Here is a 13934-nt window from a genome sequence, read left to right on the forward strand (position 1 = left end):
TGGAGGATCTAACTTCAAGTTCATACGGAGCAACATGCACACGGCCACTAGGCGATAGCCCTAGTGAGGCTTGCGAACCCGATAATGATTTATCTAGTATTGAACTTGCTTGTGCTAGTGAAAAATTATTGCATGCCTATAACAAATTGCAAAATGATTTTAATGATTTAAAAAGCAAGCATGATGTTTTAAAATCCGACCATGAGTAGCTAGTGTCCAAATTTGATGTCATTGAAAATGAAAATACTATGCTTAAAGAAAGCAATGACTTATTAAATTTGGAAAATAAAATTTTGATTTCATCTATTGCTAGCCTATCTCATGCTAAGATTGATGCCATGTTAGAAGTAGAGAACATGAAGAATGATACAGCTTCTTTTATAAATAACTATTTATGTTCTACTTCTAAAAATGCATATGTGCCTAAAAATGAAGATTTGAATCTTATGAAAAATAGTATTTCATCTTTAGATTCAACTTTGAAAACATGCATTAATAATCATAAGGGGCTTATGGACATGTGTGCCAAGACTAAGTCAAAATCATCCACTCATTATGCACACATGTATAGCAAAACTTATAAGTGTTCTATTTGCGGCCGTCAAGGTCATTTAGCTAAGTTTTGTTATGATGCACACAAACATAAGAATTCTAATGTTCCTTGTGCATCTCATATAGCTTCTTCATCTTGTACACTTACACATTCACATGCTCATTCTCACAAAGTTCATCATAAGCATGCTAGTGTGTTCAAGTGTGATTATTGTGGTCGTTTTGGTCATTTGGCCAAATATTGCTTTGATTTGAAAAGAAAATCTCATTTGACAAATGCTTCCAATAGACCACATGTTTTTAAATGTGATGTTTGTGGTAGATTTGGACATCTTGCAAAATTTTGTTTTGATATACAAAAAGCTTCTAAATTGCAATATGTTCCAAATAGACCATTGTTTAAGAATGTTTCTCATTTGCAAAATAATTTTAAAAGAAAATCCTTATTTGCAAATGATTCCCGTGCACGAACTAATGGTCCACAAAAACAAATGGATCTCATTCATTGCACAAATTACAATCAGAAGGGTCATTTGAATGAATATTGTTTTGACCATGTTAGTACACCACATATACCTAAGAGGGTTCATAACCCTAAGGTTTTGAGCTTTAATGGTAGGGGTCATGTCCCTAAATCTTTTGGTACCAAGAGTTCTTGGGTACCAAAAAAAATTTAAATTTTAAACCAAGAATTTTAATGTTTTTATCCTTCTTTGTCTTGGTTTTGAAAATTATGCTTTAAAATCTTTTGGTTATGAAAACAATTTTTCTTGTATAAAATCTTTTGTTTTCATGATTATTATTTTTGTTTTGATGAGAGGACTATGTTTATATAACCCTCCGGAGTTATTGGGTGTTTATTCCCAAACATTGTTTACCGGATGCTAAAAATGTTCATATGGGTTAATACTAGCTCAAGAGCTAGGGTTTTGGCTGAGATTTCAAGTGGGTATAAATACCCCCATTGCTGATCTCTTTTCAATAAGCTAAGAAGTTTTTAAAGAAGTTTTTAAATAAGGGTTTAAACTTGTTTAGTGTTTGTTTAAGTTTGGTTTAAGAAGCTTTTAAGCAATTGAGGGTTTGAGTTTGTAAATTCAATTTCACAAGAGCAAGTGGAGATCATCCTTGGTGTTTAGCATTCATTCTTCTCCCTCTCTCTTGTCATCTATAGAGAAGTTTCCTTAAACTCAATTCTAGCATTTTATAAGTTTTGTTCTTAATTTCATAAGCTAGATTTTTTATTGAGTTTATATTGTTTTCTCTATTTGTTCACACACAACCTATTGATCTTATAGTATTTACATTCATAGTATATTTTTGGGTTGTGGGGTTTGTGACTTAGAGTTGTGCTTAATTGAGTTCTCACCTTGTTAGAGAGAACAATCATTTGTTATATTGAGCCTAATTGTGAGAATCATATTGTAATACACTTGTACACCAAGTGAGAAGTATGTGGTGAGAGTCGGGGATCGTCCCAAGAGGAGTGGCGTCGGTTAACGTGCCTAGGGAGAGGTTGTAACCGAGCACTTGAGGGAGACACGGCTAGGTCCAACACTTAGTGGGTGTAGAGTGTGATTGCAAGAGTGTGAGTTGTAGAGCGTTGAAAACCGATACTGTGAGGTGTAGACGTTGTTCGGGTGAACTTAGAAAACCCGGTTGTGATAGTGGAATTCTCCCTGGGAGTGGGGAGCGGAGACGTAGGACGGAAGGTCCGAACTCCGTGATCATATAGTGTGTTTGAGTGTGCTTTGGCGTTCATTTATATTCATGCTCATATCTTATATCGCCATTGTCATTTACTCTTAGTTCATATTATCCACTATCTTGTTTATCTTATTTATGTTTATATCACCCTTAGTTTCATATCCTTGCATATAACTCATAGTATATCTCACTGCTAGGATATATCCCTTGTTCATATTGTTTATCCTAGCTCACATATCTTGTTGTATTTTATACTTGCTAAGATAACGTATTAATTAGTTTTTAATTGGCATTTAATCGGATTAGATTAGCATAAGACCCTAATCACCCCACCCTCTAGGGTCTAACAGGAGGGTCTCGGTATTTGAGAAGATCTCTAACGGAGCGACTAAATCCAAGCCAAGACGTTTCCGCAAGAAACAATCGGCCGTTCAAGGTGACGAACTTCCGGAAGTCACAATAAATATGGCGAATAAAGGAAAGCCAACTCAACCTTCTAGCTCTGACCCACTTATATCTCATCGTCTAACCCGGTTGCGATCAGGAACTATTAGACAAAGAGATTATCAGAGAATGCAGAGGGGATTATCCTCGGATGACGAAACATCAGATACCAACTCTGCAATCGCTTCTGATAATACGGTGTCTAGTCCAGGACAATCGCACGAGGCATTCATGATCAACACCGAGCAAATCGCCAAAATTCTCGAGGATGCTCTAACCAAACAGAAAGAGGCATTCAAGATCGAAATGGAAGTGGCTATGCTACGAATGAGGGAAGAGCATGACCAACAAATTCGGGCTCTGTCCAATCAGTTCGGTGAATCCAGCCGTCGTAACCTTACTGACCAAGTAGGTAGCGATTTATATATGGATGTACGTCTCGATACTGAGAACCCTCCCCTTGACCAAAATGCTGGGGTGGCCCTACCAATAATGACAACATTGGGGGTGGTCCCGTTATTCCTCTTAAGAATCGTCCAAGCCCCGATATGAGCGAGGATGAGAAAATGAAAGATCTCGAGAGCAAAATCAACGCTCTGATGTCTGCTCGAGAGGTGAAAAGGACCGGTATTCCGTGTCCATATCCGAGAGAGTGAGATTCGATCCCGTATCTGGTGAAGTTCAGCCTGATCAACTTCACACCATTTGATGGGAAGGGTTCGCCCACTCAGCATTTGATCTACTTCAAGTCCTACTTGGGCATGATCTCCGGCAATGAAGCTTTGATGGTTCGGTCATTCGTTGGTACCCTTCGCGGGCCGGTCTTCGATTGGTACCGCCGTCTCAAGCCTGGAAGTATTAACAACTGGGACGATATGGAGAGTTCATTCCTCGGCAATTTCTTTAACGACGACGACGAGGTATCCATCAGGACACTTTTCGATGAGAAACAAGAAGATGATGAGACAGTCGACGACTTCGTCAAGCGCTTCCGGAATAAAACAATGAACTGCCGAGATCCAATCACGGAGGACTTCATCCTCCAGACATGTCATAACAACCTATCTATTGAGATATTGGAAGTTATGGGAGTCGCACCGTTCAACACTTGGAAAGAGTTGAAGATGCGCGGAGAGCGGGCCGAACGCTTCCTCCGAAGGAAGAAGGCCGAGAGGAGCCAACCGACGGCTAATCCTCCGAACTCGAACTTCGCCTCCCGTGGTAAGGGCAAGGCACCTGCAACTGCTGTTGGTGCTAATCGAACGTCACAACAGCAACCCCGAAGGCAGCAAAAGACTTCGGACCCGAGACTCCAAAAAGAGTATTCCTTCAAGGACGAAGACGTTCCAGCCATCTTCGAATCCCTCCTTGAAAACAACAAGATCAAGCTACCACCTATCGCAAATCAGGCGGAAGCTGACAATACTACGGATCCAAAGTACTGTGCGTACCACAGGAAGGTCCTTCATCCCACCAAGGATTGCTTTGCTCTCAAGAATAGCATCCAAACCTTGGTTGAAGCCGGCGTTATATCGCTCAATTAAGTCGAATGAATACTCCGACAAGTATAAGAGTATAAACTGCTCCTTCTGACACTCCAAAGAGTATACGAGTATAAACTGCTTCTCGGTCATCCAACTAAGTACAATGTTACACCCAATTTTGCAAAGAAAGCTGGGGGTGGATGATTTATGTAACGGGAAGTTCCTAGAGAATCTTATATTCTTAAGGATAACCCGAACATACGACTGAGGATAACGTACTCCTTGTTACACCCATTTTGTAAAGAAAGCTGGGGGTGGATAATTCATGTAACGGGAAGTTCCTGGAAGAATGTTAAATGTAATGTTCTTAAGGATAACCCGATCATTATGAACAAAGTGATAAACACTAAACTCCTATTATGATTTCCGAACACTCTTTTAAGTGATAAACACTAAACTCCTATTATGATTTCCGAACACTCTTTTGCTGAGATGAGATTCGATCACTTCGTTGGATCAATCTTCCCTCACAAATTTCCGAACACTCTTTTGCTGAGATGAGATTCGATCACTTCGTTGGATCAATCTTCCCTCACAAAACTCTCATTGGTGTTTGACGACTCAAAGTCTTCCACCACAAAATCCCCCACCGATCAAACTAATTAACGGTGGGACCACCAAAATTCCTTTCGGTTGATCCACTCAAACTTCTACGTGTTTGTGCGTTCAACATTCCCATTATTAAATTCCTGACATAGTACTTGGAATTTTATTATCCTGATCATTGATAATTGTCAAACCCCTTCGTGTTAAGTTCTTATCACTCAACACCAAGAATCCCCATTAATTAATCGGTACAAGTCAACACTCCCACTGTGATTTGTACTCCCACTCCCACTGTTTACCTGGTCAAACCTTCTTACAGTTAGGACCACAACCAAAATCCCCCTCTCGATTCCTCCAATGAACGAGAGGTCCACAAATCGAGCGATCAAACCTTCCTACAGTTAGGATCGTCTCAAACCTCCCACTTGGTCAAACCTTCCTACAGTTAGGACCACAATCAAAATCCCCTCGATTCGTTCAATGAACGAGAGGTCCACAAATCGAGTGATCAAACCTATAAAAGTTAGGGTCATCTCACACTCTTACTCTCACTTGGTCAAACCTTCCTACAGTTAGAACCACAGTCAAAATCCCCTCTCGATTCCTTCAATGAACGAGAGATCTACTTTCAAATCGAGTGATCAAACCTTCCTACAGTTATGATCACCTTAAACTCCCGCTTGGTCAAACCTTCCTACAGTAAGGACCAAAACCACAATTCATTCTCGATAAACGAGAAACACATCTTTAGTTCAATAATTAAACCTTCCGACAGTTAGGGTTATCCGAATCTTTTTGATCCTCGGAGTGGAGATCCCACTCTTAGTTTCGCCTTCCCGGATTCTTGAAGTGGAGATCCCACTTGGAGTTTCCTTTTGCAACTGGAGATAGAATATAAAATTTTTCCTCTTCAGCTTTGGGAGATAGAATATAAAATTCTTCCTCTCCCGCATCGGGTTCGTCTTTGCCCCAAGAGAAGACACCATTTTTTCAACTCCTAAAATCCGTGCTTCACACGCACGGGGAATTTTATCCCGAATCCTGAGTAGGGATAAGTCAACGCCTAACACGCGTTACCGGTTTAGTCTTTTACCGATTAAAAAGATACCAGAATCCAATCTGGGGTATTTTATCCTGAAGCCTAAGTAGGGATAAGTCAGCGCTTAACCCGCGTTGTTGGGTGATTCGTTCCTGTAAAAACGACCGAGTCTACGTATTCGCTATCGTAGCAACAAAAATCTATATCTTTTATGCATGGGGAATTTTATCCTGAATCATGAGCAGGGATAAGTCAATGCCTAACACGCTTTGCCGGTTAGTTCTTAACCGTAAAAAGAACAAAAGCCCACATATTCGACATTATGGCAGGTTGTTATTCATAACGCTAAAATCCGTGCTTCACACGCATGGGGAATTTTATCTCGAAGCCTAAGTAGGGATAAGTCAACGCCTAACACGCGTTGCCGGTTAGTTCTTAACCGTAAAAAGAACAAAAGCCCACATATTTAATATTGTGGCAGGTTGTTATTCATAACTCCCAAAATCCGTACCTCACACGCACGGGGAATTTTATCCCGAATCCTGAGCAGGGATAAGTCAATGCCTAACACGCTTTGCCGGTTAGTTCTTAACCGTAAAAAGAACAAAAGCCCATATATTCAACATTGTGGTAGGTTGTTATTCATAACTCCCAAAATCCGTGCCTCACACGTACGGGGAATTTTATCCCGAAACCTGAGTAGGGATAAGTCAGCGCCTAACACGCGTTGCCGGGTAGTCTATTCCTGTAAGAAAGATGAAGTCTACGTATTCAATATCGTAGCACTAAGAGAGTTAACTCTCTTAGCACAACGCCACATGCGGAACGGACTTAAACAATCCGCATGCAAGCCCGATTCAAACAGTAATCGGTAAAGGCACGTCAAATCCGTTGAAGGCTGAGGATTTGCCAAAAATCCTAAGTCTACGTCTGATACACGTTGCTGTTTAGTCTTTTCACAGGAGAAAGACGAAGTCTACGGATTCAATATCGTAGCACTAAAAGAGTTAACTCTTTTAGCATAACGTTACATGCAGAACGGACTTAAACAATCCGCATGCTAGCCTGACTCAAACGGTAGTCGGTAAAGGCTTATCAAACCCGTTGATGGCTGAGAATTTGCCAAAAATTCTATAAATGTGAGTCATTGACGTATCAACTTCATTAGTTGGTCTCGTGGCTTGAGCATCCAATAAATTCGGAATAAGATCCACACGTGCAGATGAATCAGCTTTAATAGTTGGTCCTGCAGCCCAATATTTGGGACAGCTATGCTCCAATACCTTAAGAGCTTAAATTGTGTATACTCCAGCAAACGTACGAGTATAAACCGTGTTAACGCCAATCAACGCGTTGTGATGAAAATCAACACCAATCAATATAAAACCCTAAGGCCAACGCCGAGTAACGCGTAGCCCTAGGTCAACGCCGGTCAACGCGTTGCGACAAAGATAATCAGTTCAAAGTCAACTCAATGACACGAGCCAAAACTAACTCACCAATTTTGATTCAAAACTTCGACAACGGTCAGACGATAAACGCAGCGCCGGAAGAACTTCATCTATTCGACAAAGCACTGGATAGATTGAAGGCTGAGGAAGTCAAGAATTGAAACAGTTCACAGGTCTTTTGACACCGACTAAAGGCGGGGGGACTATCATATCCGAAGCATTCTAGACTCCTCCATAAAAGAATGAGCCACGGGTGACTGTTCGGCCAAAAGTTGGTTTTTTTTGTTCTTTTTATGGATTCTTTCGGATTTGGGAGTTCCAACTGCTCTGATACAGTGGTTATGCAGTGGCTAACTGAAGATAGGGGGAATCCCTTGTTTTGAGCTGAAGAAACCATCAACCAAGCCTATAAATAAGAGCTCTAGTGTTCATTTTCAGGGGAGGGGAGATCAAGAGGGCGAAGCACTGTCGAATTGGAGAGTGGAGCCACGAATTTACAGCAAGGGTTAACAGATCTTGGCGATCTCCTGCGCATAAAGAGTGGAGTTCGAGAGATCTGAGACCCGTCCCCTATTCCTCCGGATTTAAGCTTGGTCTTAAATCCCAAGAAGAGCCGTGATTTTGCTTAGTCAAAATCATCGCTACTGCAATCACTTCCTTCGTGAAGTGAGAGCATTGATTATCCAACTTCTGCTAACCGGATCTGATCCGTGGCGGTCCACGGATATTAACATCCCCGGCACAGGCAAAGATCCCACGCAAGCAGCGAGTGATAAACGTCCGTTGTGCTGTTTGACAAGAGTTGTAATCTTTATTTTTATTGTATAAAGGAGATCTTATAAAAAGATCAATTTTTTATTTAAGTTTATTGTAATGACCAAAGTTGTAATAGATTCGATGATAATAAAAACTTCAACTTTTGACCCAAACAGGAGGGTGAATAGGATATATGCTAATCTAATCCGATATTAATGCCAAATTAAAATTTATTAACAATTATATCCTAGTAAGATTGATATTCAACAAAATATGAGCAATGATGTGTAATTAAACAAGGGCGAAATAAACATGAACATATATGCAAATGAGATAGTGATAAATGATAACTGCAAACACACAATGTGATCACGGAGTTCGGTCACCCTCGACCTACATCTCCGCTCCACATTCTCGAAGAGATTCTCCACTATCTCAACCGGTTTTCAATGTTCACCGAAAATGTTTACACAATCAGTTTTCTAGCTCACCAAAAACTTTCATAACTCACACAATTGCAATCACACAATACACCCTCTTAAGTGTTGGCCTAACCCGTGTCTACTTCCTCAAGTGCTCGGATTTACAACCCCTCCCTAGGCTTTACTACCGACGCTACTCCTCTTGGAATCGATCCCGTCTCTCACCACACACTCCTCTCGGTGTACTTGCGTATTACAATGTGTATCTCACAAATTAAGCACAAGTAAAAAATGATTTGTTCTCTATAATGGATGAGAACGAATTATAAGGTCACACTCAATGATACAATTTCACAACCTCAATATACTATGTATGAAATACTTAACCTTAAGTGGGTGTGTGTAATCAATGAGTATAATGAAATACAAACTCAATATAAAAACTAGCTTAATGAAATTGATAATCAATAAATAAATATATAAGCTAGAATTGAGTTAGCAAAAACTTATCTGCAATAAGAGTGATGAAGATGAGAAATTGAAGCCCAAACAAGAAAGAATAATCTCCTCTCCTTCTTATGAAAACCACTTCACATAAACACTTGAAAAACAAACTCAAAACACCATTAAACTCTTATAAACTTATTTTTAAAACTTTCTTATGTGAGTTAGAATGTTTATGGTAAAGGGGTATATATAGGGTGGAAAAACATAGCTCAAGAAACCAACAAAAACCACAAAACAATAAGAATCTGGAAACTAGTCGTTATTGTGCAACAACTTTATTGTAAGTCGACTTATGACATGTATGAGTCCACTTATATAGTATAAGTCGACTTGTTATATTATGAGTCGACTCAGTAGATTAAAAATACCATCTGCGCAACACTTTATAAGTCGACTTGGTACTGTAGCAAGTCGACTTAAAACGTGCACAAGACCTGATATGAACAGTAAACATCAACTTTGAAACCCCTCTTTAAAAATATCAAATAAATTCTAAAAAATGTAAAACTTGGAAAAATGTTTATAAACATAAAAATAAACATGTTACAAAAAGAAATTTTTAAAATGCATTTCTTATTTGTGAAAACTCTTCATTTTACAAAATAGTCCAAAAACACGAAGTATCAACAACACATGATTTTGACAAAATATTTTCAAACAAGTTTGAAACTTCTCTTAAGTGGATTAATAGACTTTATAAAGGATGTAAAATATTATAATCAAGTCTTTAATCCATAGACATATTATTTTGCAAACTTACAAAAAATATGAAAACAAAAAATATAATTTCATTGATTTTTAAATATGTTAAAGCTTGATTTTAATGAAATCATATCAAGCACGTATAAATATGAAACAAATAAGTGTATATATAACGATATTCATTTGTTTTATATTTATGTGGCTAAACTTGAAGGCAATAAAACGAAAACAAAGTGTATATGTATAATTTGAGCTCTAAGTATAAACACACAAAGTATAAACTACTAAACTAAATATACCCAATATATTGATCTTCAATAAAGCTCGTCTTGGTTGCGGATGAAGCTTGATCTTGAATTTGACTTTGAATTGCAAATGACTTCATTCCGATATTCTCCTTCCAACCTCCAATGGATATGATCGTGTATGCGTAATTTCATCCAACCTCCAACTTGAGGATCTCTACCTAACAATCAAATATAAACACTTGACAAACATTGTTAGGAATTGTTTGTTAATCATCAAAACTAGATTAGATAGTATAGGCTCATAAACATGAGACCTAACACTTTTTCCTCATCTTCTTAGTCATTTCCTTCTCATGTTACAATAAATCTCTCAATGGGTATTTATAGATTTATTTCCTTCTATTTTGTTCATGTAGGATTTCTTCCTTATATAAATTCTAATCCCTAAAGGATACCTTTCTCATCATACTTTCTAGAATTACTTAAATCGTGGTCTTCTTCTAATTAGAATTTAATTCTGCTTATAAATTTCTTTTCTGGTGAAAGAAATATTCATAATCCTAATCAAATTAGGATATTCAACAATTAATTAGTTGCGGCTCAATGAAACTCCAACCACGAAGCAATAAAAAAATTCATACTCTTTTTTTATCTTCGGAATGAAGTATCGGACTTAAGAAGTATATAAAAGTAACTGAAGCAATTTTTCCCTTTAAAAATTGTAAAGTATAAAGCAACGAAAGTAGTAGTTTTTTTTATATTTTACATATTTTCAGTAATAGTGAAAATACTACTTTTCCTCTTTATTTATACTTTTCTGTTTGCATAGCAACTGGAAACATGATGAGGAAGAAGGATACTTTAAGATTTTATTAATTTATACTTAAGAATATTCAAGTAATCTAAAAACCAATGTTATCCTTAAATTGATGCATATTTCAGCTATTCTGAGATAATTCCAAGTTAGAAGTAGGATGTCACATAGGCACTAGAGCGCTATTTTAGAACGCAACAAAAGTAGGTTTTTTTTTTTAGAAAAACAGTCAGTCTTTTTCACTGAGAAGCAGTCTCTGCTTCCATTATTCTATTTCTTCATTTTCTACTTCCGAGAAAGATAAACCTTAGTTAACTCGACATGCTAACAGTCCAAATCCATGATGATGTTGTACATTGATACAAAATGAAACAGCCCCAACTATATTTTTCCAAATATGGTAGACTTTGTGATATATTTTTAGTAAATGTCTAATTTAGGCAATGTAAAGAATGTTGGTAAGAAGTATTTTGTAAATAAAAAAAAAACCATTTGATGTATTGGAATTTTTTTTAAACTATTGATAAGCAAATATATTATCAGAAGATTGTATATTCATATGATAGACTTCTAAAACATTAGGCGTACAGCTCATGATACTATATATGAAGTCCTTGACAACGTCAGCCTCACTTTAACCATCTCAAATGGTGCCGCGTCTGAACTGCGGAGCACCGACAGAGGTCGGTGCTTAAGCTAAACCGCGAAAACTAGGGGTAAAAACAAAGGTTTTAAAAAGTGATTTGATTGATCGCTTGGTAGGTTATCAGAGATAACGAGACACGCGGAGCAACATACTGGACCGCGGGCGATCAAAAGCTCGCGTAGAAGAGTAATTAATGGCTCCCGCCAAACCTCCTCATGGTTGCTCACATGGCACTAGTTGTGGAAAATTTTCGGTAATCTTGAACAATCCTTGTTACCAAATTGCCCCTACAGATTTTGTAGTCAAATCGTGGGTCCAAGATATGATTTTGCGTCTTAATTATCAACAGTAAATTTTGCTGTTTGTTTAAAATAGGAATGTAGATTATTATAAAACTGTGGACCGTGTTGTTCACCTCAACAAAATGTGATATCCGAAGTCCTAAAGTAATAAACAAACAGGATTAGAGTTACATTCAAGTACCTGGGCATCTACTACTGGGCATCTACTACTCTGTACAAATGAGAGAACCTCATAATTACTATTCATGCTACAGCAATGCTATAGTAATATTTACTGTAACGTTATTACTGTAACAAACAGAAAACTGGATGGTGTAGTATTTTTTTTGAAAAATCCATGTAGCACACCGGAATAGTATAGCGTTTTTAAAAACCGTAAAAGAGCCGGTTACTGTAGTAATACACATTTTTTAAAATGGTAACTAGACGTGTAAGTCTGGATATGCTGAGAGTGCGAGACGACCGTAAAAGCTTTCCAGAGGAGGGCACAGTAGGAAACATATCGAAGATCGTTTTCAAACCCCATGGTGGTGCTAGCGTACCGATCTCCATCAATCAATCTCCACAAGCGGTCGTAAAAGCAAGAAAATAAAGCAGTGCTGGGTCCAATAGATTCCGGCTGTCACGGCCCTTTTCCTCTCATCACTCTTATTTAATTTCTACAGCTACTCCCTAGGCTGGGCAGGTAAGCAACACATTGCACTGCATCAGACATAATCATAATAAAAATATATTGCTCATAGACTAATAATCTACAGAGAACGAACGAACAATCTATCATAAACTAATACCGCCCCAATTATGCACAAGAATCTTTTCCGGCTCCTCAAAAGATTTGTTTTTCACCCTAAAAAAATGATGTCCAAAATTTCTATAAAGGAGAGGTACAAACAAAGCACAGAAAACGCATTTCAAATAGGCCCACCGTCGATCGCTACGTCTGGCTGATCTCCCCTCGTCTACAAATCCCAACATCAATGCGCATAGTCTTCTCCCCATCCTCCACCGGCGTCACTCGGCAGCAATTCCTCCTCGGCGACTGCCCATCAAAATTCAATCCAACATGTTAAGCTTCGCGAAAAAACCATATACAGTTGCGGAACGAAATTTGAATACAATAATAATAATAATAATAAAACTTCAGAAATATCGTACAAGCAGTTTGGGGGTGACAAAACAAACATACCCTGTCCCAGAGACCCGGGTCGGGTTTCTTGTAAACAACAATCCGATCCACATACGCCGACGGGTCCTCCATGTTCCACTTGCAGGTCGGATGCGTCTCGTTGTGCCGGACGTACTCGGTCACGATGCCCCCGCCCTCGCTGTCGTTCCTCGCCGACGACAGGTAAAACACGAAGGGCTTCTTGCAAGGGTTCCTCGCAACACCGGCCGCGGGTGTTGGAACGCGTACGCCCGTGTGTCCCGCCCTCCTGTACCAGTTCAGGAACCTCGTCCTTCGCCGGCATCTCCATCTTCCCTCGAGCGACACTCACCCCCCTCACGACTGCACCCGCGAACCCCCAAGCCACGCGACACCCGTTCCACCTCTTATCCCCCTCGCTAGCAGATCGACTGCGTGGACACCGCGCTGCCGGAGTCGAGGCTCACGGCCCGTCGAACAGCTTTCCTGCATCGCGCAGCGCGCTGTCATTTCGGTAAGATCGGCTGCACGACGTCGAGTATGGTGGAGCGCGAGACGAGGAGGGGTGACGTGGAGGAATACGAGAGGCGAGGAGCCATCGCGGTAGACGTCGTACTTGATGGAAGCCCCGTGCTTCGTCAACGGGAACGCCCAGCCTCGGCCATGCACGCCTGCACGATCGGTCTCGTCGCTGCCGTACAGCAGCCGGGTTAGCGTGAGGCAGCCGTCCTGCATTTCGAGAGCGGACTCGCGCGAAGCGGCCGGTGATGGCGAACCCGCCGCCGCGTTAAGCCATCCCGTAGGGATCGAAGCTAAATGTCTGCAGGCTGGCTCTTCGGGTTAGACCCGATGTAGTAGGCGCTGGTTGTGGTCGAATTTGTGAGGACGCGGACGAGCGTTGTCGCGGACGAAGACGTGTTCGTCGTCGCCCATCACGAACCACCGCACGTTGCGAGGCCGAGCCGGACCGTCTCGGTAGGACTATGCGCCGAGATCCGGAATGGCGGAGCGGTAGCGCCCTGCGGTGAGTGTACCGCGAACATCGCCGTGTTCCGGAGATCTTTCAGGACGGGAGGGCGCGGAGTCCGCAGGGCGGAGCGGTCGAACTCGCCA

At 40.1% G+C, this 13934-nt stretch overlaps 1 pseudogene; it reads right to left on the reverse strand.

The window, feature by feature from the left end:
• Positions 12392-13934, reverse strand: part of LOC109839039 — a 3110-nt pseudogene continuing 1567 nt past the window's right edge.

This window comes from Asparagus officinalis, chromosome 4, assembly GCF_001876935.1.
Source record: "Asparagus officinalis chromosome 4, Aspof.V1, whole genome shotgun sequence".
Taxonomy (NCBI): Eukaryota; Viridiplantae; Streptophyta; class Magnoliopsida; order Asparagales; family Asparagaceae; genus Asparagus; species Asparagus officinalis.